The sequence below is a fragment of the Apteryx rowi genome, unplaced genomic scaffold, assembly GCF_003343035.1.
Source record: "Apteryx rowi isolate R43461 unplaced genomic scaffold, aptRow1 scaffold_359, whole genome shotgun sequence".
NCBI classification, from domain to species: Eukaryota; Metazoa; Chordata; class Aves; order Apterygiformes; family Apterygidae; genus Apteryx; species Apteryx rowi.
Genome location: NW_020450074.1, coordinates 70,311 through 76,436, shown reverse-complemented (window position 1 = coordinate 76,436; position 6,126 = coordinate 70,311).

Genomic DNA, 6,126 nt, shown 5'->3' with positions numbered 1-6,126 from the left:
CTGTGAGATGGAAGGTAATTCAGTTTTCACAGAACTTTTATGTGATGCTGATTGAATTAATATTTAAGATATGTGTCATGTCTTGTGTAAGGCATTATATGCTCACTGCTTTTATTTATGACTAAGATGTTTTACTACCTCCTAAGCATTCAGAGATGTAGTAGGTCCAGAGATCTAGTTGCAGTGAATAGTGGAAAATACAGTCTCCAGTCACTGAGATTTTGGTATTATTTTTTTATATTTTCTTTAGTGTTTTGTGGAGAACACTGTCTTTAAACTATAAACATAAACCATAAAAATGTTTTACCATCATAAAAAAACATGGTATCATGTAGATCAATTTGGAAATATATGATGAAAGATGGACTTTATGAGACTATCTGTAAATGGAGAGGAATGAAGGTTCAAAATGAGCATTTTGCTGACAAATGCAGCAGGCAAATAACCGTTTTATTGTTTCATGAAATTGTTACGGTTCTGAAATTTGAGATAGCATACAGAAGGAGGGAATCATTGTTAACATGCTAGTTTCATTTCTTAAGATGGAAATCCTGCTTTAACTCTCCTCTCCACTTAGTTTATTTCTCAGATGTTCATTAAGAACAACCAAATGTCTTCTGTCATCTCCAGGGTGACTGCAGTGAAGATAAAGATTTGGGGAGATATCAATTCTCCCTAATTCAAATACCAGCATTTACAGACAGAATCTACCTATTACTTCAGATTCTGAACTTTAATTGCAGGCTATTTTTTATTTTTCATGTTTTTAGATGTTTATTTATGAAACTATTAGACATTATTTATTTATTGGTAGTTTAACCTATGCACATTATTGAGATTCCAATTAGAAGTCTTTTTTTCAGTTGCTGACACTTCAAAACATTTACATGCTGCTAACATGACTGGGTCAGACCTATAAAACAGAAGGTATTTTAATATGTACCCCAAGAGAGTTCCACTGAAAACTTAACAGACCACAGAGAAATCTTCCTTGCGGCTGTCTTAGCTTTGGAAGCATTTTAAGTCTTTAAAGACATTTTTCATGGCAGTCTTGCCTTTCCCTTGTTGTGAAATCACATCAGTTTTCTAAATGGAGTAAGTCAAAATGTATTTGCCTGTAATATTCCATATAACTGTGGTGAGTAAAAACCACATTTTTCAGAATTCTTCACAGAAAGCCTAACTGCCTGCATCTCATGGCCTGCAGGGGATTTGTCTGTCCTCAGTTGGGCATGTGGGGCAGGACTCTTCTTGTGCACCATTACTTTTCTCTCTCCTGGGAGTCCCAGTGGACTCTGTGAGAGAAACAAATAAGGGCTCAGCAAGGCTATCACTGTTGGTTTTCACTGGTAGACTGATTAGCATTGATGTATTGATACACTTTCATGTAGGTCACAGTAGAGAATGAAAATCATATGGTAGATTGGTGTTTGAGGGGATTTTGCTCTAGCGGTGAGATTGGCACAGACCAAATCAAGTTTCTCACCTATTTCATAACATTAATCAATAAGAATGTGTGCCAGGAAGGTGAGCTGCTTGACTTGTTTCAACTTGGATAACAGACTAATGCAAGTCATAGCAGGCAGAGCCTCGTGCGATTGGATGGCAAGTGCAGCATCTTCAGAAATAAAAGAGGCATTGGCAGGTTAGTAGACCTTGAAGCAAGGACTACAGTCAGGATGTAGCAGGAAATATCAGCATCCAAACTGTCTTTTTTGAGTTTTGGAACAAAGATATTCAATGTTTTCTGAAAAGGAACAGTTCTGTTTCTGGCACTGCATTCCTGTTGGGAGCATTTAATTACAGTTTGAACACTTATTCAGCACTTTTGAGAGTGGTTTTCTTTATCTTTGTGTTTGATTCTTAGGAAGCAAGGAATACCTTGCTTCATATTTGGTTTTATTTCTTAAAATTCTGAAATGTTCCTGTCCTTTTGATAGAGGAGGGAGACCACCATTTTACACTGTCTCAAGTTGATCATGTAAAAGAATGACTCACTAGATACCAAATTTTAAAAAGTGACTCATGCTTTTATTTATAAGGGGTAGGTGGGAGGATATGAGAACTCCTCAAGTCCCCTTAGACTTTAGGAAACCCACAGTGAAAACAAATTTTAGTCTTCTGATCTGGGCAAATACTGGCATTGTCCATTTTCCCCCAGAACCTCATTAAACTTCCATTCTTACTGCATGTTTTGTTAATCTAGGGGAAAAAGGAGGAAAAGATGAGAAACTATCAAGTAGTAGAAGTGGAATGGGGAAAAGGAATGTTTTGCAATCATTGGGCACCCCTTTTGCAGACTGTCTTGGAAACGATTCCTCCGATGAAGAGCTGAATTCCAAGCCATCTGTGAATCCTCGAAGTTGCACACCCACAGGGAAAAATGGGTATAATTTGCTTCTATAGCTGCTCATGGGATCTGCCAAACTTTTTCTCCCCTCTTTCAGTTGCTTCTCTTCTCTATCTACATCCATCTTCATCCTTATTTTCTCTGAATTTTTGACCAGCAAGAAGAGGAAAGAAGCACCATCTGTTCTTAAAATGCTCTAAGTTTGGCTTCTTCTGCTGTTAATCAGCAGCAAATCAGACTAAAGCACAGCATTTGGTATCCCTCAATTATAATGTATCTAATGGCAAATGTGAGCAAGCCTAACTGTATCAGTGTTTTGTTTCTAAACTAAGTATAGCATGACTACTGTGGGGTTGTTATTTAATTACTTTGCAAATATATCAGCCAATCCAGATCCACCCCCCCACCCTGCCCCAAGGATATTATTAATTGTAATTAATCTATATCTGAATATTTTTTATTCTTCCTGGTATTTCATTTTAAGTATTTATCTAAACGTTATTTACATAGTATCAAGAACTTCTTCCGCCAAAGAGTAGTATTACATGTTATATCGCAGCAAGTAGAAATCATTGTAAAAACTGTGCAAATTCATTTCTTTCCTTTGTGTCTATCTGACAGCCTGGTCTAAAGTAATATGCAAAAGATTTCACACTGTCTAATTATAAAAAATATGTTTTTTTGTAAGACAACATTGTGATTAAAACTCCACCTGGCAAATTAAAGCAATAAACATGTTGGTGGATTTTATCTTCTAACCATAGGGAGTTCATAACTCATCAGTGACCGTAGGACATTAGATGCAAATGAGTCAAAATCATTTTGTAGTGTACAGGGCTTTATCAAGAAATCTGATGAAAATCACTATTTGAATCCAAGTAGTCTGTTGAGTTTCATGCTATGATATTTGAAGACTGAAAATGCATGTATATGAAATAGGAGCAAATTTTCACCACCCTCTTACCAAAATGGAGGAGTAAATCTTAGCAGTGTTTGTCATGACTCAATCTTAATTTCTGATCCTCTGCTTTTACTGCTACAGTACTATCTTTTTTCAAGCCAATACAAATAAAATGCCTGGTTTCTGATGATATGACAAACTACAGAGAAGGCCCATTATTCTGCCTTCTTTCAATGAGCAGTAGCCGAAGGAGGAATTTCGCCCTAAGTGTTCTTTAACTGGAACCTCCAGATGGTCTTGTGTTACAGTGCTGCATCCGACACACTGACAAATAGACTGTTGGGGAAGATTTTTCCTGTAATATACACTGTGAAACTAAACCTCTATTTGTTGATATACATTGTTTGAAGTGTGCAGTTTGCCATGAGACATCGTGAGAAGGTAAAGCATTTTTGCCTCTGTAGGAATGCAATACATGAAGAAAAACTGACATGTTGTCCCATATACTGAGTTGACAAATGAGGTCATGTGCCAGTGAAGTAAACATGCAGAATTCAAATCAAAAGTATTTGTCTTGTACAGGGTGAAATTTGCCTCTGTATAGCTGGTCGATAGGTTTTATTATGCATCAGGTCCGACCAGATGTAGTTAGGCTTTCTTGACCAAAAACTTCAGCCCATTGACTTCTGGTCATCTACCACTAAACTAAGAGAACAGACCTGGCGACTTCCATAAACATTCAATAGCAAGAGAGGAACAGCCCAAAGGACAATCCCTTAGCTGTATTGTAGACATGATATTCAGATCTTAAGTGGGTTGAAGGGTACTGCAACACCATTCCTCTTTCATTAGGCTTGTAAATTAGAAGCATAAGTAAACTGGAGGAATCAAGGTCTTAATCTGTTAGTGTTGCATCAGTTGGCTGTATCTTTTGGTAGAATTTCACCTGAAACAATTTATTTTCCCATAATTTGCTACTGCTGTTGATTTTGACTACAGTAGTCGTCATGTTACTGATGCATGTTACTGACTAATGAGCTCTAACAAATCACATACTTTTTATCTTGTTTTTGTTAGTTTAAAATGAGTCTTATCACAGTGTAATGAGTATGGGACTGAATTTAAACTCACAGAGCTTAAGGTTCTATTTGTTGACAAATAATTTGGATTTCAAACTACTTCATTCATAATCCATTTGTATGTTGCTGGTGCCCTGTAGGAGAAGATCATTTATTAGTAATAAGTATATATTTGTTTTATGTGTGTAATATTAATCCAAAAACATTTTTTTCTCAGAAATGCAAAATAAAAGATATCAGAAAAAGCAGTCTTTTGCTACCCCATCTGCCATTCTGTATGAGAAAGGTATTTATTAAATTTTCAAGGTTAAGAATACACAGATACACACTAGATGTAGCCAAACAGAAAGCACCTACAGATAAGCAAATAGCCATTAGCCTGTTTTTCCCAGGAAGTAGTTCTCATCCTTCCTCTTACTTGTTACACAAGTATAAGAAATGCATGCCATAATTTCTCATGGTATTTTTTAATTACGTTTTAATTACATTTGATTAACTGGTTTCAGAAGTTCTGAGTTTATTGTCCTGAATAGTTTTCAGGGAAATCCTGCAGTTACCCAAATTAGTTCACAAGGCTGAGAACCTAACTGAATATTTTATTTTAGATTCTCTATATGAACCAGAAAAGGACATCTATAAATAGGTAACTCATGTGTCTGTGGATGCATAAGATGAACTGCAACATGCTCATTACAGGTTTTATTAAGACTTCAGAGTATCAGTCCTTTCCACATTACTTTTGCCTTTTCTCCTTTTCCCCTGCCCCAGCCTGCTTAATTAATAATTAATTACTGCAGACGGGTTCTGCTAGTCTGGTACTCAATGGTTTGGATGCCAGTTACAGTGAGTACATGTATAGGTTAAAAGCAAGTAACTTAGCGAGGTCTATTGGGCTGTACCTACAAAGCCAGTCAAGTCAGCAACCACTCTGACTGTGCAATTTTGACCTGTATGACTATTTTATTTCTAAAAAAAACAGGCAAGAAGGTGACAGTATATGAGGTGAGCAAATGTGATTTGCATATAATGGTGTCACTATTCTTGTATTAGTATGCAGTTCCCTCAGAAAAATGGAAAGTTACTGGTGGGGCTGATAGCACCATCCTTTTAGAAGTCACCTGGGCCACATGTCAGTTGTTTATCATTCTGACTGTGTGAGCTGAAATATTAGAGACTGGTAATGTCTTCAAGTGGACTTTTTTTGTACAATTCATATCAATTCAGTTCATTTAATTTCAAGAAAGAGGCTTGGATCATAAATCCTTTTAAAAGTCTGAAACCTCACAGCTTTGGAACAAGATAATGGACATTATGGGATGGTGAGAGATGTCTGTGTTAGAGAGGAACCTTTTGCTGTTTTTGTAAAATTCCATCCAAATTTGGCCAAGTGGCAAAATCTTAGTTTGTATAAATTCAACAGCAGTTTCTGGACTCCACCTAGCTCATCTTTCCCTGAATACTGGCCCAGTCATCTAAAATAAGAGCTCTTAGTCTGTCCTGTGATCTCAGTGATGCTCTGTTTGGTTGGAAAAAGCAGCACTGAACACATCATTAAAGGCTAAAGTATTTTGTAAAATTAGGTGTTAGGCATATTGATTTGGTTACCCAGTGTTGGAAGAAGTCTTATACTTTGATAACTCTTTTCTGTCCAGTTGGAAATGCATCAAATCCTAACCTCATTGAATGGGTTCAGAGGAAAAAAAATTAAGACTTTTCAAACACTCCAGTACTGTAGTGATAATCACTCTAAAAATCCTGCAGGGAATGACTAATTGTGCCTTCAGAGTGGGTCTGAA